Raw genomic sequence first — 24,746 nt, 5'->3', positions numbered from 1 at the left:
GTGATGAGAATTCATAGTGTAATGATTCTTATAGGGCTTTAACACTGGAAGCATATTAGCTTACATAACTTAGACATGTAGTGTATTAAAACATTTCCATTGAGCTTACAATCCAGACAAATGCAATATGCAAAAATTAAAAAGGAATATACTTTGACTTAATATACGTTTGGTACCTGATGACTAAAAATAGATTATTGTGATACAACAACAGCTATTCTTTATTGTGAAAACTGCATTATGTATTTGAGTTACTTGTGTATTTTATATATATATTACATGACTTATTATTTGGTACACATTCAGTCAAGCTAGGTAATTTAGGTTTAGCAATAAACCTGCAATAAGAGGCTGTGCGTTTCACTATTTTACGTCAGGTGGGGGTGTTGTGAAGCATAACATTATAAAATGACAACTACAATACAAGAAAAGTACTTACTATGTATTAAGCTATTTATGTTCAATAAATAGTTACATTTATTCATATTTATACCCTTACAAAAAATCTAGAGCCGCAAAGTTGCCACTCATTATTTTCACATGAAAATGAGCTTGCACATCGCAGAAGTTTGCAGCTCTTCACCGGTAGTGGTGAACTTGCAGCAAACCTTTGGCAACAATGGAAAATTTGCTGCGAGTTTGCCGCAAAGCTCATTTGCATGAGAAAATAATCAGTGGCGAATTTGCGGCAAGTTTCTCTCGATTTTTGTAAAGGTAATCATAATGAAAAAAAATTCTGCTTAGTAAAATAATTCATTTGCCCAACTGTATGTTGTTTATGGTTGCAAAGCAATGAAGCAACTTGGTGAATTAATATAGTATGTGCGGTTATAGGTGTGCATTGATGGCTCTTAGGCATTGTACAACAAATTCAAACTTTTTAGAGTCAGTACTATCCATTTTATAAAGTAATTAAATATGTGGTAATATATGTGAAAGTTTATGATATATTAGCAATTTAAAAATATTAAATTAAGTATTAAGAACAAAAAAACACACACAAAAAAAAAAACTTTTCAGAACAAAAAAAATATACAAAAGATTTTTGCCCTCAAGGACAATTTTACAATAGTAGTACTAATTATAAACATGGATACACGATACTTGGGTAGTTATAGTGTGAATAGCATTACAATGTCGTGCAAATTACTTTTTGCAGGTAAATAGCCAATAATTTGACGAGCTTCCCTTTGTGCCTGTTAGTAAAAGCTGGCTCAGAATGTCATCTTCACTTGTAACAATGGTGAATGTAACAGGATACAGAGAATTTCTCTGAACCCTGTAATACTGTCTTGACATAGACTGTGTTTGATAAATGTTGAGTTACCATTCATCATTCAATTATACTATCACACCAATTCACAATATACTTAGTATGATAAACTTTCAGTTAAAATCAATGGGAGGTTAAGATTGTATGGAGAACAGCAGGTACAACTCTTATTATCTCTCCTGTCTTCCCTTTTTTCCTTTTTTTCTGTCTGCCTTTGGTTCACTTAGTAACAGCAGTTTGTCAGCTAGTGCCCCTGGCTGGTGTCAGTGACCCTCCCCATAGTCAGACACTCTTTTCATGGTCATGTGGCTGAGGGAGAAACAGTATATCACCCTTGTAACCCACAAGAGGTTTGAATTGGGGACAAGACAGTTGTGAGAGAGAACGAAATCCATGGAACATCCTGTATTTTGATACACTGCGGAGAAGGAGAATAACCCTGATGTGAGAATGAAAAAATGTTTGCCTCCAGCAACCTTAACCTTTCTTAATCAGAGGCCCACGTGTATTGTCTGAGCGGTATCACCTTTGCTGTTCTTCCCATAGTGGCCAGTTGACCTTTGGGGATCTGGTTCATGTCTGTTTCTGCTGATCATCTGCCACTCACTGGTTATCACTCCACCTCTATCACCAAACAGGTGATAAAACTGACTACTGTCCAGTCTGGGAATGAAGGACAGTAGTAGAAAATAGAGCATATCTAGTACAATAAAGATGCTGGTTACTGTAGATGGTGGAATCAGAGAGAATGTTCTAGAACATTGATATGTCCATCCATGATATATCACAGATGTCCGTAATAATGAGTGTATGCTAATAAAGCCATGTAATGAACTGAATATTTACAGTATATTCCTGTTAGCTTAATATTTTTATGTCCGTAAATTTCTCATTTGAATTTTAATGGATATTCTACTCATATACAACAAATAAGGCATATGTCCCTTATTGTATTTAAAATTCTGTTCGTTGGTTGGTCTAAAAGTCATACCTTTTCGTACGAGCCAAGTTGTATGATAACGATTTTGCCATCTCATACGAATTATTACAAGATGTCCTGTGACTATGTTGCATGTACAGTAGCTATTGTTGTTATTGTAGCATTTAAAGTTTATAATTTCTATAACTGACACTAATATTGAAATGTAACTAATTTTGATATTTAATGGTTAATCACATATTTTTCTAGTAACTTTCAGTCAAGTATCCTCTTTGCAGCCAAGCTAATATTGGTCTAAAATGCCCCACAGCCTAAACTTAAAAATAATGTTTTTTTGCTGTAGACCAGTGATTTCCAACTGGGGGTACGAACACCTCAGAAGGTACTTAAGCAGGTTCCAGAGGGTACGCAAACTTGGATTTTGCTGTGTTTAACCTATAAAACAAAATGTAAAACTTATAACACTTTATAATTAGGTTCCATTTGTTAACATTATTTAAAAACATTAAAGTTTCACTCAGTAATTTTTTTCCTCATTAAAAAATTGTAACTCCTAAAGACATGAATTGTAATTTTGCAAAATTTGTAGGAAATCATGACCACTCACATTAAAATGAAGACTCCAGTCATATCAGTAACCTTATAAAAGCTGTTTTATTCTACATGGAGAGGGTCCACACATGGGGGGCTGCTGTTATAATCACATGACCAGCCGAATACTTCTCGCTTAATCTCAGTAACCATCCTGTTATTTGACACTTTCACTCATTGATTAAAGTAATAATGGCTGACTGTGAATACTAAATTTCTGCAGTGGGATCTGAAACTGAAAACTATTGATTTTAAATGATGCTGCATCCAAGCCGCTAGGTGTCAGTGTAAGTCCAAGATGACACAAAGACAAAAGTTACTGAGTGTACCTTTAACATGAACTAACAAAGAACAGTACTTTTACAGGATTTGTTAATCTTTGTTAATTTTATTTCAACATATAGTAATACATTTTTTAAATCAAAAGTTAAACATGCACAAATGTTAAACAAAATGTTAACATGCACTATGAACTAACATGAACTAACAATGAACAATTGTATTTTTATTAACTAACATTAACAAAGATGAATAAATGCAACCATAAAAATAATAAGGATTATGGCTGTGTAAAACTATAAATTAGCAGTCTTCACTTGAACGATCTCGATATTGTTTCTTAAAATCCCAAGATCGATCTTTTAATATGTGAAGTTAAGCACCAAGATCCTTTCACTGCATATTGAGAGTAAAAGTTTGGTTTGAATCGTTTCATGCATGACCAATGACAAGATCTATGCAATCCTTTTGTCATTAATAGTCTCTTTTAATAACCTTCTGTTATTTACAGTCAGTTGGCTATTAAAAACATCATAACTGGCAAATGATAGCATTGAATTATATTTGGCCTTTGGTGCACATCTTTGGTATTGTGTCAATGAAGGGGTACTGGAGCCTATCTGATGGTGCTGTAGGGGTTCTTGCGGCAAAAATGTTTAGGAAACACTGCTGTAGACAATCTGTACTTGGCAGAAAGAAAAAAAAGCGTACACATCACATGTACAAGCTATTTTTGAAAGTGGCTGGAAGACAGATATATCAGTCCCTTTATACAGTGTTCCCCTTCTGTCACTCACTCGACGTTGTGTCGATGTAGTGACACTAGGGGTCGCTCTTGAGAGCCCCGATCACCTCGGAACTTTGAGAAAAGGCCAATGAGAATTGGCAAGTGGAATTTGCATGCCACTCCCCTGGACATACGGGTATAAAAGGGAGCTGGAATGCAGGATTCATTCAGATTTTTTCTTCGGAGCTGAGTGTTTGTACTATCAGTGAGCTGAATATTACTGCTGTTCCATTCACCTCTTAAGAAGCATATGCTGTTGGATATACGGCGCATTTCCAGTGGCTTTCTCTCCTTCTGCACGACGAGTGCAGATTTTGCCCCTGGGCGCTTCGAGAGCACTAAAAGAGTGTATATTCCTGCTAAAGAGTATATTTTCTCTATTAGAGCACACACATTGACGTTGAACGTCTTTTTAAAGACTCATCTTTTTAAAGATACCTTTCTGTCTTTGTGTGATTCCTGGATGCGGTCGTTATCTCTCCGCCTCCGATGGCCACGGGCACTGCCTCACGTGTCTGGGCAGCGATCACACTGAGGCAGCGTTTGTGGATGGTTCATGTTCTCATTGCGAGGATATGACCATGGCAATGTTGCGGTCGCGGCTTTCCTCCTTCCGAGGGAAAACCACTCTAGCCGCCCCGCGCACTGTGCCTTCTACCCATGGCTGTGAGGCCGGCTCGGCTGGTGCTGGAGGCGATTTGGGGAGTTCAATGGGTGCAGTCTCACCGGGTAATTCTCCGCGGACCTCCCATTCCCCAGCACGCTCGTTTGCTCCCGTCCGGTTCCGAAATGAGACCAGCCCGCCTCATGGCCGGCTTGACGTCTCTTTCGGGGCCCGCAAGCAGAATGAGTCTTTGATTGCTGCATCGGAGAGTGCACTGGCGATATCGGATGCCGAGGATTCGACTGGGTGGCCACCTTCGGGTCTGCCCGCCCAGTCTGAGGCTGACACAGAGCTGACCGCCATGCTTGCCTGGGCCGCCGCAAGTATCGGGTTGGACTGGAAGCCTCCAGCCTCCCCTGAGCACTCGTGGCTTGATGATTGGTTCCTGGGTTCGGGGCGCCGCTCATGGCCACGCCCCCCCGGTTTCTTTCTTCCTGGAGGTGCATGATGAACTCCAACTCGTGGAGGGCACCTTTCGAAAAAAGAAAAGCTGCCCGAAACAGACTTCCGGGTTCGTCCGCTCTCACTACCCTTGACGGCAGGGTGGTCCACGGGTACACGGAGGTCCCTCAGGTGTATCAGGCGGTTGCGATTGTACCTGTGCCCACAAAACGCCACCACTTGGCGGGATCGTCTGGCGCTCTCCTCCAAAGCCTGTAGGACTACGTCGTCTCTGGCAGCCAAAGCCTACAGTGTTGCTGGACAGGCCGCCTCTGCCCTGCATGCCATGGCCCTCCTGCAGGTACACCAGGCCAAGGCACTAAAATAACTGCACATGGGTAGTCCTGATCCCGATGTGCTGCAGGAGCTGCGTTCGGCGATTGACCTCGCCCTCCGGGCGACGAAGGTCATGGCGCGAGCACTCGGGCAGGCGATGTCCACCTTGGTGGTCCAGGAGTGCCACCTGTGGCTGAATCTGGTCGAGATGAGGGACGCAGACAAAGCACGCTTTCTCAACGCGCCCATCTCCCAGATTGGACTTTTTGGCGACACTGTTGAGGACTTTGGCCAGCAGTTTTCGGTGGTGAAGAAGCAGATGGAGGCCATCCAGCACATCTTGCCCCGGTGCGGCTCAAGATCCTGCACCCCGTCTGCTCGCCGAGGGTGTCCCCCTGCGGCGGCGAAAGCCCAGGCGGCTCCGCCTCAGCTCGAGCCGAGCTCTTGGCCCCAGCGTAGAGCCCCCCGCAGGAAGCTGATGCCCCCCGTCTCTCGGGCTGGCACGAGGACCAGGAAGGCTCCTAAGGTAGCGAGACGTCTGCTACGGAGCTGGTATGCAGACCACTCCATCCCCCTCTGGAGGACCGGGAGGTACGGGCTGCGGTACCCAAATTGTCAAAAAGAGTGGTTTCCTCACTCCTTGGGTCACATAATCGGTGTTCACGGCTGCCGTTGTAACGGCCACCAGACACCGAGCATTCGCAGCCAGGGCCCCGCAATCGCGCCCCCCCCGCCTTTGCGTGCCCGGCTGTGCCACACCTACGGCCAGCCGGTTGTGACGGCCCAAGAGGCCCTCCTCCTCAGTCGCTAACCCGCCCTATGCCGGGTACGCAGAGCAAGGTAAGTGCTTTGAGGTTCCCCTCATTGCAGCCTTACTACTACCCTTACTTCATCATACCAAAGAAAGGCGGTGGGTTGCGGCCAATCTTGGACCTGCGAGTTCTGAACCAGGCCTTACACAAACTCCCATTCAAGATGCTAACGCAGAAACATATTCTGGCGTGCGTCCGGCATCAAGGTTGGTTTGCGGCGGTAGACCTGAAGGATGCGTACTTTCACGTCTCGGTTCTGCCTCGACACAGACCCTTCCTACAGTTTGTTTTCGACAGACAGGCATATCAGTACAAGGTCCTCCCCTTCGACCTGTTCCTGTCCCCTCACATCTCCACGAAAGTCACAGAGGCAGCTCTTGCCCCGTTAAGGGAAGTGGGCATCCGCATACTCAACTACCTCGACGACTGGCTGATTCTAGCACACTCTTGAGAGTTGCTGTGCATGCACAGGGATTTGGTGCTCAGGCACCTCAGCTGTCTAGGACTTTGGGTCAACTGGGAAAAGAGCAAGCTCTCCCCGGTTCAGAGCATCTCTTTTCACGGCATGGAGTTAGACTCGGTCTCAATGATAGCGCCCCTCACAAGTGAGCGTGCACAGTCGGTGCTGAACTGCCTGAAGTCATTCAGGCAGAGGACAGCGGTTACACTGAAACACTTTCAGGGGCTCCTGGGGCATATGGCTCCCTCAGCGGCAGTCATGCCGCTCGGGTTGATGCATATGAGACCTCTTCAGCACTGGCTTCAGACTCGAGTCCCGAGATGGGCATGGCACCGCGGCACACATCGCGTAGCTATCACGCTGCTCTGCCACCACTTATTCAGCCCTTGGACAGTCCTTGTGTTTCTACGGGCAGGAGTTCCCCTACAGCAAATGTACAGACGTGTCGTGGTCACCACAGGCGCCTCCAAACTGGGCTGGGGCACCGTGTGCAATGGGAACGCAGTCGCCGGTTCCTGGTCAGGACCGCGACTGGGTTGGCACATCAACTGCCTAGAGTTTCTGGCTGTACTACTCGCCCTGCGGAGGCTATTGCCGTTGATCCAGGGCAAGCATGTGTTGGTTCGGTCTGACAACACAGAGACATATATAAATCGCCAAGGAGGCGTACGCTCTCGTCGCATGTTGCAACTCGCCCGCCATCTCCTCCTCTGGAGTCAGCAGCGGCTGAGGTCCACTCATATCCCGGGCAGCCTCAACGCCACAGCGGACGTGCTATCATGGCAGGCAATGCTCAGCAGAGAGTGGAGACTCCACCCCCAGGTGGTTCAGCTGATTTGGAGTCGATCCGGCAAAGCACAGGTAGACCTGTTCGCTTCCCAGGAATCCTACCACTGCCCGCTCTTGTATTCCTTGACGAGAGCCCCCCTCGGAACAGATGCACTGGCACACAGCTGGCCCCAGGGGCTGCGCAAATACGCATTCCCCCCAGTGAGCCTTCTTGCACAGACCCTGTGCAAGGTCAGGGAGGACGAGGAACAAGTCACCCTCGTGGCCCCATACTGGCCCACTCAGGCTTGGTTCTCGGACCTCACGCTCCTCACGACAGCACCTCCCTGGCGGATTCCCCTGAGGAAGGACCTTATTTCTCAGGGACGGGGCACCCTCTGGCATCTGTGCCCAGACCTCTGGAATCTCCATGTCTGCCCCCTGGACAGGACGCGGAAGGTCTATGCAGTCTACCACCAGCAGTCGTAGACACGATCACTCAAGCCAGAGCTCCCTCTACCAGGCAACTTTATGCCCTAAAGTGGCGCTTATTCACGAATTGGTGTTCTTCCCGAGCCGAAGACCCCCAGAGATGCGCAGTCGGGGCAGTGCTCTCATTTCTGCAGGAGAGGCTGGAGGGGTGGCTGTCCCCCTCCACCTTGAAGGTTTATGTAGCCGCCATAGCGACGGTCGACGGTAAGTCCCTTGGACAGCACGACCTGATCATCAGGTTCCTCAAAGGCGCCCGGAGGCTTAATCCTCCCAGGCCATGCCTCTTCCCCTCATGGGATCTAACTGTGGTCCTCCTGGGCCTTTGGAGAGCCCCATTTGAGCCACTATTTGAGCTGAAAGCCCTCTCCTTAAAGATGGCCCTCCTGATTGCACTTACCTCCATCAAGAGGGTGGGGGACCTGCAAGCTTTCTCTGTCAGCGAACACTTGCCTGGAGTTCGGTCCGGCAGATTCTCACGTGATCCTGAGACTCTGACCGGGCTATGTGCCCAAGGTTCACACGACCCCCTTCAGGGATCAGGTGGTGAACCTGCAAGCGCTGCCCCGGGAGGAGGCAGACCCAGCCCTGTTGTTGCTGTGTCTGGTGCATGCTTTGCACACCTACTTGGATCGCACGCAGAGCTTTAGATGCTCTGAGCAGCTCTTTGTCTGCTTTGGTGGACAGCGGAAAGGGAGTGCCATCTCCAAACAGAGGCTTACCCACTGGATCGTGGATGCCATTGCATTGGCCTACCAGACCCAGGCCGTGCCTGCCCCCTTTGCGGGTTCGAGCACACTACAAGGAGTGTGGCGTCCTCGTTGGCACTGGCCAATGGCACCTCTTTAGCAGACATCTGCAGAGCAGCGGGCTGGGCAACACCCAATACTTTCGCGAGATTTTACAATCTCCGGGTTGAGCCGGTTTCATCCTGTGTTCTTTCAGGTACGAACAGGTAGAGTTCGGCAATACGGAATAGCTGGCCATATGTATCGCTTGCGTATAGTGCGTTTCCCCTCCCCTGAGGCAAAAATGTGCGCTTTTACCCCCAGTTGAGTTCACAAAGTCGTGGACCCGGGATGTCCTTCCTCCCTAGCCCTATGGTTCTCAAACTCGGCGGAGGAGTTCACAGCCAGCTCCACTACGGAGTCTAATATGCCCTGTACTGGGATAGGTGCTCCACAGGTGCCGATTACTCCGGTAACCCCTGTGATGTATATTCCGCTGTACGGTCTCCCTGTCGGTGGACCCGCATCTCCCTTGGGCAGAGCTCTCATTGCCCCCAGTCGCTGTGTTTGTAGAGTTCCCTCTTCCATGTGCGGCTGCTGAGCCCATGTATCGTATTGCCACATGTTGACCTCCCCTTTTGGGCAGGATGTGGTCTCTGCGGGGTCTTTTCCCCCTAAAAGAATAGGAAAGGAAAAGAACACCTTCCCCGATGCGTATGATAGCGTTAGATGGCCCCACTGAATCTAATACTAATACTGGCACGGCCTGTTCCCATGCTAGTTACGTCGCTTCCCCCCCTCAGGGATGTGGGGAACTACATGACGTCTTTTGGGGCATTGGGGGAGGTTACATGCAGTCTGATGCACCTGCTATGACGCACGCAGCAGCTTGCTTGCATCTGCATCGGCAGTTCACATAACACGATTCAGCTGTTGTGGCGTTTTTCCATAGGGACCCCTAGTATCAATACATCGACACAACGTCACGTGAGTGACAGAAGGGGAATATTTTGGTTACTGTCGTAACCTCCGTTCCCTGATGGAGGGAACGAGATGTTGTGTCCCTCTTTCCACAACGCTGTACTAGTCACTGAAATGGCCGGGACCATGTCTCGGCTTCTCAGCACAAAACCTGATCGAATCCTGCATTCCAGCTCCCTTTTATACCCGTATGTCCGGGGGAGTGGCATGCAAATTCCACTTGCCAATTCTCATTGGCCTATTCTCAAAGATCTGAGGTGATCGGGGCTCTCAAGAGGGACCCCTAGTGTCACTACATCGACACAACGTCTCGTTTCCTCCATCAGGGAATGGAGGTTACGACAGTAACCGAGACCTTTTTTTCCTCAAAAGACTAGATGTTTCAGACTAAGGCAGATGGTCTGAAAGTTCCGTATGATCTGAAGTTTGGAGTAGAAGAAACAGAAATATACCTTGTGTAAATTGTCAGCTTTACGCTAAGCTAAAATGCTATTTCTTGCCATTTTACATGCGCATGTTACCAGACACAATCATATTTTTTATCAAGAAAATTCACGTTCGATCATAATTTCTTTTTTTCTAGTAAGACCTTTGATATTAGGGCAAAAATCTTATTCTTGATAATAATTTTTGTATTTTTTTCCTGTAAAAATATTTAAAAAATCCATAAAACAAGATCAGTTTGATTAATCTTGTTTTAGAAACAACACTGCATAAGATATTTAGGTTTTTCAGATAATTTTTTTTAATGTGTATTTTGTCTTACCAATATATCCAACAGACTCGTGCAGCGCGTGCAAGCCATTTGTGCATCATGAGCAGGTAGCGCTTCACTTTCACTTTCTGGCAGAGTTTTTATAGTCAAAACAAGTGAAAAAATCTACCAGTGCTGAAGAAGTAATCCAAAGTATTTAGAATACGTTACTGACCTTGAGTAATCTAACAGAATACGTTACAAATTACATTTTACAGCATGTATTTTGTAATCTGTAGTGGAATACATTTCAAATGTAACCCTCCCATCCCTGATAACATGCCCACTTGGCAAATTAGCAGAAGCATCATTATCTCTTCCTTGGTCCCTTAGTGTCAGTTCCAAAATCTGCCAATAGCTTAGTCCAGGGGTCGCAACCTATGGAGGGGTAATCACTGGCACGCCAGCAATGGTGAGAGAGGAGTAGACTGTTTTATTTATATAAATTCCATACCTGCATTCCAATCTACATCTTGATGTAATCCTTACTCATGATCACGCAGCATGTTTTCATGAGCTGAATGGGAGGCTAAACAAAAGGTTAAAATGTGATGAGACTGCAATATATCCAACAGACTCGTGCAGCGCGTGCAAGCCATTTGTGCATCATGAGCAGGTAGCGCTTCACTTTCTGTTAATCGCATGAGTAAACACGCCTGCTTTGCTTTGGTCAGGCTGCACGGATGACAGCCTATATTCAGTGTTTCATTTGTTTCTTTTTGCTTTCATAACAACACGTGATGTAATAAGGAAAACACCACTATTAATCCTTGAGATTTCCAACCCAGCATACAGGTAAAAAAATCTTTTAAAGTCTATTCAAAATATAAATTAAACCTGGAAATAAAGCTTTTGCAGGTGAGATTCACTGAAAATGGCTAAATAGTTGATCAGCTTGTAATGCACAAATGGCTTGCATGCGCAGCACATGCCTCATCACACTTTAATAGTGTTTAGCCTCCCATTCAGCTGATGAAAACGCTGCATGATCATGAGGAAGGATTAGGCCTACATCAAGATGTAGAATGGAATGCAGGTGTGAAAAACATCATGTAAATAAAATAGCCTGCTCCTCTCTTGCTGTTGCTTGCGTGCTAGTGATTACATGATTACAATGACATAATATAAGAAATATTTAAGATTCCACACAATTTCGTGATCAGTAATCAAATAAACAAATTTGTGACATTAACTGTGTTTACTCATGTTGTACAAAAGGACAGGTTTTCTTTCATTAAAGCACTTAAGATGCTCTGTGAAAATTCACATGCAGGATCATGATTATATCATAATCATTGGGTTTTGCACAACATTTTCATTTGAACTGTTATGCTGATAATATCATGTGTAATGAAAAATAAGCGATTAAATTAGAAAAATGCAAAATAGAAAAATTTTCACACGTGGACTCATACTTCGGATAATCGCATACATTTGCAATTTTTTTTTTTTTTTTTTTTGGGTGGGGACGTTGGCACAGCCAGTAACTGTGAATGTTTTGAGTAAATTTTGTTTCATTTTCTTCGTGATAATTTTAACGTATATGTGTACATCTCAATTGCTGTATTAGCTTATTTCACACATTTATTGTCATTATATTGGCCATCTGGCTCCCCGCACTATAGCTAGTTATTGATATTGGCATCAGCGATTTAAAACTCCATATCGGTCAACCAAGAATTAATTCACAAAAACTTGTGAAAATATTTACTCTGTAACAAGTAGAATCCTGCTTGTAAAACCAGTGCTTCGTCCACCAAAACCAATAAAAGCATGGGGAATGTAAAATATAAAAGGTTAATCTCTATTGTTAAATTTTGAATTCCAAATATTCTATTATCTGTGACAACAAACAGAACCAGTATCTTTCCTCAAAGCCTTGTGAACACCCGTCTTTTGTTAACCGTTATTCACAATTCATTGTAAATGTTCTGTTAAGATGAGACAGAATGGAGAAGCAAGTTCCAAAAGGAAGAACCAAGATGCCCTGAGACATCAATTATTTCTTGCATGTAAGTAACCCTGACCCCAACCTCACTTACTGTAACTCTGTTTAAGATTTAGACACAATCTGTAACATAACCAATTCTGGTGGAGTAGCTAATCTTAAATAATTGATGTTTGATCTCTTTCAAGTTTTCTCAATCTTACATGTTATAATCAAATTAGCACCTTTTAATGCAAAATCATGCCAAAAAATCTGCCTGCTACGATATTGCCTGTGACTAGCCCAATGCACCTGTCACATCATCCACCAGTAAAGTCAACCGCATCACTCGAGCCAGAGAAGTAAATCAGCTTGGCTTACCTTTAACAACAAACACATGGACGGTTTTGTCAATGGAGCAGCTCAAGAAACACAAGTCTTTGCCCACGAGGTGCTAAAAGTGAACCTTAGAAGAGCTGTAACAATAAACTCATCTGAAATCACTTCAGTTCAAGCGGCACCTTTATCCTTATCAAAGAATCTTTCATAAACACCACAGTGCCCATTCCGCACCTGTTTGATGTTTCTCCTCCTCCGCCTGACTATTTTTCCACCCAGCCCACCATAGACAATACGAAAGGTGCACCCCTCAGGTGTGCTGGGCTCAATGATTTCTTCCCTTTTTTTCCAAGGGAGAGAGAGGCCACACAATTCACTCCCTCACACAAACTGTTCAACTTTGTGTGGACTCGGTTTCTGTCCACTGAGGGGGTAACTGAGATGGGGGCAACAGAAAGTGGTTTTAGAATACACGCTTGAAAGAGGACAGCTTTAGTCTGAATGGAAGTCTATGTGCTTTGTTGTTTAAATGAGCGCTGTCTGTTGCCATTGCCACACTGTTCGGCTGGGAGAGGAGATAATTAAGTAGGTTGGCTATTAAGCGTCAATGGACAGTCCTCATGAGGAGATTGGCTTTTGTTGTGCAGGACAAATGCAGAGTCATGCCTCACATTAAGCAATGACTACTGTTTGTTCTGCCTTTAACCATGGTGATATAGAAGCTTATCTTTTCACTAGAGGTTTTATTTTTGCAATGCTTTCTTACAAAGACAAAGTATGTTTTGTCAGAGTGGATGGTGGTGCACAATAAAACCCCTAAACTCTGAACATCTTGTAAGGATGCTACAATCTTTTACTTATGTTAGTGGTGAAGCATGAGTACTAAACTTCATTTTTGAGCAGAATATCCCTTTAATGTTGCAATCTCAACCAACAGAAAACAGAGACAAAGGAACACTTTAAATAATGGCTTGTAAGCATAAGTCAGTAATAGCTCTTTGTTGCTATTACTTCTCTGGGTCTGTTTAGGGCCTTTTTCAAAAGTGCAGATGTGTTCAGTCAAAAGGTGCCACATTTTGCAGGCTCATTAGTACTTTTCATCAGCAATGTTTGCAAATCTACGCCCCACCCCCTCCATTGTGCAAAGTTTTTAACATCGGGCTTCATAGATGTTTTATTTAACCTCCAAGTATATTTCCACCTGGTCATCGGCACTTTGTCGATTGTTTTTGCTTTCCAGCAGCTTTCTCTGGTTTATTCCTGAAGTGCTGGTCTTTCTTTTGTGCCAGCAGATTGTTTAGCAGTGCCTCCTGTGAGGGCTCTGCAGCTCATTGTGTCTTTTTAGCCACCTGGAAGCACACAGAAAATTAGATGAATTTATGCTTTCATTTCTTTCTCCATTTGTTTCTGTCAGAGCAGCTGAACTAGGGCCACTTAGCCCTGTTCATCTCTGATATGAAAGGAAACCTGTATCCTGCATTCGAAAATGTCACAAAAACATGCCTTGTGATGAGCTGTGTGCTTTCATTGTTGTGCTCTGATCTTAACCAGCCTGTGCTGTGTCTGTCATAGGTTTTTTTTTTTTTTTTTTAAGTTAAGATGTCTGACGCTGCTGATACCTAACCACAAAAGAGATCACAGCTTGGATTTGTCATGCCATTTGGATAAAATAACCCTGAAGCCTGAGGTTCATAAACAAACACAGAGAGAGGTTCCCCGGGGCTTCATTGAAAAGAGGCTGCATTGTGTCTGTCACTTGATAAGACTTCAGCAATATATGACACAAGATGGGAGGGTGGAATGCTAATAAAGAAACAAGTAACCTGCTCTCAAGCTGAACAGTTGGCTTCTTTTGAGAGGAGCTATTTTACTTGCATTACCCAAGAGATTGTCCTGGCCTTATGGTCATCATGACTACCAGTGTCTGCAACCAACACTGAGATCAACTCTTTCCTTGTCATCACCTGCTCTAAACAAACCCTGGCAGTAGACCTTGGACTTTTGTTGCCATTGGGTTATTGTGTTTCTAATGAAGTTCACTCGATTTTCTTTGTTTTTGCTAGTCATGCCATGCCACTCTGGTGTAATTGACATTAATGAGATGTCAGATATTGCGCTTAACAAAAGCAATCAATTATTTTAATTTCAAGCGATTCTGTTAGCCTTTGATTTTTAAACTCATCCACATTTTATCTATTCATTTATTTATTTATTAATTTGCTTAGGAGTCTATAACAAAGCTTAGCCATCTAACTGTCACAGCCTCATTGAAATGATTCAGGACACATGCTAGGAATAATGAAAATGACATGTCTTTGTTCCACAGACAGAATAGTGTTTGACTCAAATTTAATTATTTTCACATCAAGTGTATATCACAGATATTTGAGGTATGAACATAATGCTGTTAGGTATACTAAATATTACATAGGAACTATAAAGTTGCAATATATATATATATATATATATATATATATATATATATACATTCACTTAGCACATTATTTGGAACACTATGGTCCTAATAAAGTGCCCAACATGGTCTTCTCCTGTTGTAGCCCAGTCTCTAAACTGCGTCAAATAGCGATGGGAAGTCCGATTCTTTTCTGCGAACCGGTTCTTTCGGACGGTTCGTTTCAATGAACTGGTTAAAAAAAACGGTTCACCAGTTAATTTATGTCATCATGTAATGACGTCACTATATATAATGCTAATACGCTGGCGTCGTAGAATACAGGCACAAACACATTCAATAAAGCCAAATGTAAGCGCATATTGCTGATTATAACATTTTATTTAATTAAGTTATAATAATAAGGGTGTTTATTGTCCTCAGTGTTTCATTCAGTGATCTTACAATACATCCTACATTAAAGTTTTGCACCTAAAGCACCCAATACTGACACTGCTATACAAACGTGGATGTTCTACACGTTTAAAGCATAAAAAGTGATTAAACTAGTCTTAATCAACTCACCCTTTTTACAGAAACCATGATCCAGCTTATCACAACTTCAGATATAATCTGCATGCACAATACTCAATAGTAAAATTTGTTTACATCTCTCGACTGAAAAGTTTTACCCCCTCATTCAAGTCCTCGGTTCACAGCAATTCTCAGTATTATGTCCGAAAGAGGCGATTCTCAGTTCAGTGTACTGGTGACTTGCGAACTGCTGTGATCGACTCAATGTACTGCTGACGCGAGAGCTGCTGTCCTCAGATCAGTGTACTGTTGGCTCGAGAACTGCTGTGAATGACTCAATGTACTGTTGACTTGAAACCGGAGCAGTTCATTGCAAAGAAGAGTTGGCAAAAGCAGATATCACCAGTTCTAGGATCATATCACTCCCGGTTATCAGCTTATTTCGAGTGTCAGGCACATCCGAGAGATAGGTTAAGATAGAGTAACTTGTGGATTAGTGTTGACTCGAGACGTGAACTGTTTCAAACAATTCAGTCCGATTTGGTGAACTAGTTCAACTTGTTCACTAAAATGAACCGGTTCAAAAGAACAATTCGTTCACAAACTGGACATCACTAGCATCAAAAAACATCATGGTTACTTGTGTAACCTCCGTTCCCTGATGGAGGGAACGAGACGTTGGTGTCGATGTAGTGACACTAGGGGTCACTCTTGGGAGCCCGAGACACCTCTGGTCTTTGATAAAAGGCCAATGAAAATTGGCAAGTGGTATTTGCATGCCACTCCCCCGGACATATGGGTATAAAAGGAACTGGTAAGCAACCACTCATTCAGGTTTTATGCTGAGGAGTCGATATAAGGTCCGGCCATTTCAGTGGGTAGTTCAGCATTGTGGCAGGAGGGACACAACGTCTCGTTCCCTCCATCAGGGAATGGAGGTTACACAAGTAACCATGACATTTCCTATCTGTCACTCACTCGACGTTGTGTCGATGTAGTGACACTAGGGGTCCCAATACGAAACGCCACAATTGGCTGAACTGTGTTACGTGAACTGGCGGTGTGTGGTGGGCAGACTACTGTGTGCCTCATAGCCAGCACACCAGGTCAACACGTAACTTCCCCCAACATAGTTATGAGTGTCGAACGGCTCTTTGGGGACAAGTCAACTACCCAAAATATAGAGACAGGCTAACCCAGTCGTGGCCTCTTTTCCCCTTCTTTTTTTCCACTTCCTAAAAAAGAAGGGGGATTATCCGACTGGGCCGCCAGGTCTAGTCGGGGGGTGTCCCTCCCAAGGGGAAGACACCGCGGAGACCACACCTCACCCAAAGAGACAGGGGATATTTAAGTGGAAAAATATGTCACATGGTCTTTCCAACCATTTGGAGAGTCTTCAAGGTAGATCCTACCCAACGGGGGAGGAGTTACTACAAACATGGAGACTGGAAGACGCAGTTTGCCAACAGGGAAACGAACTAGCGGAAGATATATATCACATGGGGTTAGCCTTACAGGGAACTGCCACATGCGGAGCACCTACCCCAGAACAGGACCCATGGAGCACCCATCTCGACCAGGCTGAGCCAAAGGTGGTGCTCCTGGACCACTAATGTGGACATCGTCCGCCTGAGAGACCACGCCGTGACCTCTGTCACTCGGAGAGTGAGGTCAGTTGCCGAGCATAGTTCCTGCATCAATCCCGGGGTGGAACTACCCTCGTGCAGTTCCTTTAGCGCCTTGGCGGACTTGCAGGAGAGCCATGGCGTGCAAGGCGGAGGCGGCTTGTCCAGAGGCACCATAGGCCTTGGCCATCAGAGACGATGTAAACCTACAGGCCTTGGATGAGGGCTTTGGGCACCCAGGTGGCGGCGCTCTGCGGGCATAGGTGCACCGTGAGCGCCTTTATCCACCGGGGGATTGCCGAATAGCCCTTGGCCGCCCCACCATGGAGGGTAGTGAGAGCAGGGAAGCTGAAAAGATCAGGACCGGGCAGTAAAAAGTGCTTCCCACGACCTTGTCAGCTCTTCATGCACTTCCGGGAAGAAAGGAACGGGGGCAGGGCGTGGCTTTGAGTGGCACCGCGAGCCCAGGAACCAATCATCGAGCCGCGAGGGTTCAGGGAAGAGCGGAGGGTTCCACTCTCGCCAACGCTCGCGGCTGCCAGGGAAAGCGTCATCATCTCCGCGTCAGCCTGTGACTGGGCAATCGTCCCCGAAGGGAGGAGCCCAGCTGAGGCTTCCGCATCCGACTGGATGAGCCCGCTCTCCGATGCTGCGCTCGAGAGCTCAACACTTTCGCGGGCTCCGAATAAGAGGTCGAACTCGCCGTGAGACGAGCCGGCGGACTCATCCGGAAGCCCGATCGGGGCAGACAAGCATGCTGGGGAATGGGAGGTCCGCGGGGGGATACCCGGCGGAGGCAGTCCCATTGGGGTCCCCAAATCACCCACAGTGCTAGCCGCGCTGGTCTCATACCCGTGGGTAAAAGGACCGAGGCGGGGAGCCTCTGGGGTGGCTTGCTTTCTTACGAAGGTGAGCCGCGACCGCATCGTTGCCATGGACATGTCCTCGCAATGAGTACATGACCATCCACGAACGCTGTCTCCGCGTGAGCAGTGCCCAGACATGAAAGACAGTGATCGTGACTGTCAGAAGGCGAGAGATAACGAGCGCAACCAGGAATTACACACAATCGGAAAGGCATCTTTAAAAAGACGTTCCGTGTGTGCCGCTCTTTTAGAGAAATATACTCTTTTTTTTTTTTTTTAGAATATACTCTTTTAGAGAAATATACTCTTTTAGAGAAATATACTCTTATTTCTGCCGAAGCGCCCAGGGGCATTCTCTGCATTGCACCAGTGCAGAGGGGGGAGAAGCCGCTGAAATGCGCTGTCAGATCCAGCAGAGGTGAATGAACAGTCGTGGGAATTCAGCTCAGTGAGCATGACCGTTCAGCTCCGAAGAGAAAATCTGAATGAGTGGTTGCATACCAGCTCCTTTTATACCCGTATGTCCGGGGGAGTGGCATGCAAATACCACTCGCCAATTTTCATTGGCCTTTTATCAAAGACCAGAGGTGTTTCGGGCTCCCAAGAGTGACCCCTAGTGTCACTACATCGACACAACGTTGAGTGAGTGACAGATAGGGAACCCAGGAGATCAGCGTTACAGAAATACTCAAACCAGCCCGTCTGGCACTAACAATCATGCCACAGTCAAAATCATGGAGATCAATTTTTTCCCCATTCTGATGGTTGATGTGAACATTAACTGATGCTCCTGACCTGTATTTGCATGATTTTAAGCATTGCACTGCTGCCACATGATTGGCCTATTAGATAATCACATGAATAAGTGGTGTACATGTGTTCCTTATAAAGTGCTCAGTGAGTGTATATTCACTATAAGTGGTGCAAAACATTCATTGAATAAAAAAAATAAAAAAAACCCATTGCATATCATTGTATGGTATAAAGGAAAAGTTCATCCAAAAATGAAAATGCTGTTGCTGACAAATGATGTTTTAATGAATAACTGTCTGTCTTTTTAATACAATGGCAGTGGAGAGTGCCTCTTTTTTTAAGCTTAAAAAGTATTGGAAATGTAGTCCATGTGATTTATGCATTATATTCCAAATCTTCTAAATACAAAACAATAGGTTTTGGTGAAAAACAATGAAAAGTTTAAGTAATTTTTCACTGAAAATCTTAACGTCCATTCTTGTTTGCATGAGAGAAGCTTTTTCACAGTTGCTCGCATTTTCACATGAGAACATAAAATTAAAGCAAAACATCTCATTTTGTGTTCTGCATAAGAAAGAAAGTCATACAGGTTTGAAACAGCATGAGGTTGAGAAAATTATGACAGAATATTCACTTTTGGGTGAACTATTTCTTTAATATTTATTTGTCCTTTATTTTTAACCAGGAAATACAGTGGATCTTACTAGTTATCACATCATGTACTGCGCTGCCCCTAATGACCTGTGAGGTACTGTCTTGCTTCAGAGGTGCAGTTCCTTCAGTGCCATCCTTGATTGTATGAGTCTTCTGTCCTCTATCTGATCGGGTTTCAGGGCAGAATAAAGAGCCAGAATACTTTTCTAGAGGGACTGAAAGAACCACATCTCTCCACGGCTTATTATGTGGCAGAGGCCAACGCTACTTCTGACCTATTTAAATGATGTAATAATTGTCTAAATGCTTGGCTGGCAAATAGCCCAAATGCTGAGCACCTGGGGCCATGGTTGGGATAAAGGCTTCTGAAATGATCACACCCGAGTATGTGTTCTGTATTCATAGAGCAAAGCTGCATGCAGAAAGCTTCAGCTCATCTTTCTGTGAATAAGTCAGAGAGTCTGACCATTAGTGCACTGCCTTCACTTAATATTTGTATTTGAATGACTTTTATAGGTCATGGCCAAGTAGGTGGCTTGGTATGATGAAAGATATTTAGCACACTTGTCTCATGAGCATAGTTTGTTTTATGAAAATCCTTAATTACTATTATTTTAAATATAGTATATTAAGTGACTATTTAGCAAAGACAGGCCACTTATTAAAATAAATGGGAGAAACTGAAATGCCCAACGGTCAACGGATGTAGAAAGGAAGTCCTGCCTTACATTTAAAAGAGCCAATCACCTTTTATATACAGACATTACCTGTCAATAAATTTGAGAACGCACATGCGCATTAGCTATACAAGCCAGGAATTTATTTATTTATTTTTTTAGTGTTATCTGAGGTAAAGAAACAACATTTATGATTCCAGTGTTGTCAGATTTTACAGCTGATTTGAAATATGTTCTTTGATCGCAATCTTGACCAACCATTTTGGAGTAACTGCTCTTGTATGCCACTTGTTTACGGAAAAAAAGCTGCCCGAGAGCGTTCCAAAGATGGCTGCCAGTGGACTGACTTGCTAGAAAGATTTTGGCTAATGGTAAATGTCATAAAATTATTGCTGAGTGATAGCACAAGGCAATTCTTATCCTACTGTTACTTCAGAAAATTGATGCGGGCAGCAAATTGGTGGATGGTCAATGTAAAACTTTTAGGGTTCACCCTTACCACATTTCTCCAGAAAGGAAAGCTATGATTTTTATTGCCTCCGATTACTCACTTATGCAGGTAATTGTTTGTCTGAGATAAAATCATAATGTTATGAACTTTAACACTTGTTGTAAGATGACAGGTTGAGAATCACAAATTACATTAAACTGGCACAATTGTGAGTTCTTCAGTATCATCTTAAGAGTACTACTTACTGTACAATCTAAATTATTAGATAACGTGCTTAATCAAACATGTAATATGATAGTCATTGCCTTACTCAGCAAACTACTATGCAACTATGCAATCTACTGTAGGAAGCAAACTGTTACCATTAGCTAAATAAAGCTACTCAGATACTGGGGTTTCTAGGGTCCAGAGATACCAACTTTGCCATCTTAGCTTGTACATACTCATTACAGTTTTGAATATCCAAGTTTATAACTTTTTTCAACAGATAGTAATCCGACGAAAACAACACAACAGCAGTGCCACATAGAGTTTGGTGCAATGAAAAGAATAGTAATATAGAACACTACATGGCCTAAATTTTTTTGCATACTCTAATATTTTGTTGGACTTTACTACGGCATGCATATGTCGTGGCATTGTTTCTACAACCTTATGCAGCGTCACAACATTTATTTCCATCCAGAGTTGCATTAATTTTTGGCCCGAGATCTTGTATTGATGACGGGAGAGTTGAATAACTCCATAAAGTCTTCTCCAGCACAACCCAAAGACTTTCAATGGGGTTAAGGTGAGGATCAATTCATGTGTGAAAATGATTCCTCATGCTCCCTGAACCACTCTTTCACAATTTGAGCCAGACGAATCTTGGCATTGTCACCCTGGAATATGCCCTTGCCATCAGGGAAGAAAAAATTGATGGGATAATCTGGTCATTCAATACATTCAGGTAGTCAGCTGACTTTATTTTATTGCTGCAAAACATTGCTGAGCCTAGACCTGACCAAGTGAAGCAACCCCAGATCATAACACTGCCTCCAGAGGCTTATACAGTGGGCAGTATGCATGACGGGTGCATTGCTTCGTGCGCTTACCTTCTTACCCTGATGTGCCCAGTGCTTTGGAATAGGGTAAATCTGGACTCATTAGACCACATGACCTTTTTCCATTGCTCCACAGTCCAATCTTTATGCTCCCTAGCAAATTGAAGTTGTTTTTTTTTTTGATTAGCCTCACTAACTAACAAGTGGCTTTCTTGTGGCCACACAGCTGTTTAGTCCCAATCCTGTAAGTTCTTGTCGCATTGTGCATGTGAAAATGCTCTTACTTTTACTATTAAACATAGCTGTGGGTTCTACTGTCGATTTTTTATGATGTGACTTTACCAAATGTTTTAGTGATCTCCGATCACAATCAGTCAAGATTTTTTTTAGACCACATTTCTTTTGCAAAGCTGAAGGTTCACCACTATCCTTCCAGGTTTTAATAATGTATTGGACAGCTCTTAACCCAATTCCAGTGATTTCAGCAATCTCCTTAGTTGTTTTCTTTGCTTGATGCAGGCCAATAATTTGCCCTTTCTGAAACACAGTAACATCTTTTCCACGACCACGGGATACGTCTTCCGACATAGTTGTTTAAGAAATGAGAAGCTACACACTGCATCAATTAGGGTTAAACGAATTGTTGCCGGCTGAAACATATTAATCACTGCAATAATGATCCAATCATAGACTCTTAAGTATCTGCTTATTTAAATCCAAATTTTGGCCAGGCAGTGTATAAACTATACAGTATAAGGGGTAATGTTCAGTCAGCCAGTTATATAAATTAACCCCAATGGGGTGGTCAGGTCTTGTATCTCCTCTCCTCTCCTCCCCACTCTCTTCCCACTCTCCTCCTCCTAGATGTAGTTGGCAGCCAATGCAGTAATCTGTGGTCTTTGATTAGTGGTCTCTGCCAACTCTTGTGTAGTTGATACCCCAATTAGAGACACCTTGCTCAAAGAGCTGCTGGCCAAGAGTCTGCTGGATTATCTGTCAACGTCTCCACTGCAACAGTGGCCCATGTCTCTCTTTACTGCCACCTGCTCTTGTTCTCTCTGTCTCATCTGTCTAGAAAGCCAAGCTGCTCTTATCCCATATAATCCTTAGAATAAAGTTGTCTGCATTCAGAGAAGCCTGCACTCAAGCTTGCCCCTCTCTCTAATCAAGCTAATGGAGCCTGCAGGTATTCTATTGATCTCCTTCGACGTGTAGCTTCCGCAAAGATGGGCAGATTTTGAAAGTGTCAGGCATCTTGGTTTTGGGTCATCCCCCCCACCAGCCCCCATCCCCCCATGCCCATTTTTTTCCTCCACTCCTTCTGTTTTTTTACTTTGTGGTCTACTTTACAAAACTTTTAACCCTTTCTACTGATTTGTAACCTTTCAAATGCTTCAGCTCTTGACCTGTGAAGTGGCTTCCTTTATCTCTCCTGTCGCGTTTGATGGCGCAAGCATGAGTTTTCATTTGCACAGTCAACTGATTCAAATCTACTGGTACAAATCAGAGGACATCCAGCTAGATGTCATAAGAAACAGACACATAATGACAATTCACTTAGCCCTCGGTGAGAATCAATTCTTCCACAATGCACCTGTCACAGAGCCCTCAGTGAGGGCAATTTGTTCAACAGACTGACACTGTAATTGGGCTTGAATTTTTCAGTGACCATTTTACAAGCGCTTCTATGAACCGTAATGAAAATCTCAACCTCAACAATGAGAAGCAGACAGGCTAAAATGAGCTATTTTGTCTTAATTAAAACTTCACTGCTTGTAAAGCTGAGAAAATTTTTAGATCTGCACTAGTACACAGTGACGGTAAAAGTTTTGATGAACTAATCATTTATTTTTGGTATGTCGCAATTTTTCTGACATAAAATGACCCCTGGAAACCTTTTTTTTTTTTAAAACACACTTTCAAACTGTTGATATCCTATTGTTGTTGTTACCTTAATGTCCAGAAATGTTGTCATGTCTATTGTCATGTCTGTTGGAAAATTCTTATTAAACCCTTGAAATGATTACCCAAATAATAATATTTTATATTATATGAGATAATGTTATGTTTTTGGTTTTAAAAGTTCTTGTCATCTTTCATAAAATGCCTTATCATTAACAGTGTTATCAAAACTCAACAAAAATTGTAAATACACCAATACAGGAATGAAGAACCAATGAAGGACCAAATGCAAAACCAATCTTTGGAGGAACACTTAATAATTCTGTACTACATTGATGGTACTGTGATTGTAGTAATCCCTGACACTGAGTGCCTTTACATCTTACATGATAATGCCTAGTAACCTGATGACTTGTATGGTCATATTTTATCTGGTGAAGTACGTAAACTGTTTAAGCATAAATCGATCGGCACACATACGCCAAATTTGTCCTGCAGATAAACACCTTTGCCTGCGTTATGGTGGATTATCCAATGTGTGCATGTCTGTTTATGTTCTGACATCAAAAGTTTACAAAAATCTGGAAAAATTCAAACCTCAAACACATTTTTCTTGCGTTGTTGGGGTTTTAGAATGAGTTTATTTTTTTTTATATTTTTCAGCGTATTGTTGTGCGTGTAAACACTCACTTGTACCTAAACATTCAACATACTATAGCTTAGTTTATAGCTATTGCAAAAATGTATTCAATGTCTTCTCTTTGGCCTACAGAATATCAATGTATAAAACTGATAGCACTCTGTATATGATAGACAATTAATGTTGACCCCAATAAGTTCCCCTTATGAGTGCCTGAAACCATCAGTAAAGTAATGTTCAATTATGCAGAACATTTATTATCATCCATCGGGCTTAATTACAGGCTGAGGTTAAAGCTTGGCAGAGGATCTCCCCATCACTTCAATATCACTGTCCTAAAATGCATTGACCAGGAGGAGAAAAGCTGTCCTTCCTCTAAAATTAGTACTTAGAACTCCACTCTGCCACCATAATTCACCCCCGCGTGAAATATCTCCCTCACCATATTGACTTTTTTGCAATTTGTAATACCCTATAATAAAGATTGCCACTTTACCATAATATGAATACACATTTCTTAACAGCTTATACAATAGCTTTTCAAATTAGCATTATTGACTGAGGTGCATTTAACAGGCTCTGAAATAGTTAATGGTGGGTTAATGTCTGAGTCACTAGAAAAGGTGCTTTGCTTAAAACAAGTTTATTGATCACACAGCTCGGTGGGCTATTCTGGAAAAGATTAGATAAATGTACCACT

This window comes from Myxocyprinus asiaticus, chromosome 3 (genome assembly GCF_019703515.2).
Source record: "Myxocyprinus asiaticus isolate MX2 ecotype Aquarium Trade chromosome 3, UBuf_Myxa_2, whole genome shotgun sequence".
Classification (NCBI taxonomy): Eukaryota; Metazoa; Chordata; class Actinopteri; order Cypriniformes; family Catostomidae; genus Myxocyprinus; species Myxocyprinus asiaticus.
This window is presented reverse-complemented; position numbering follows the sequence as displayed.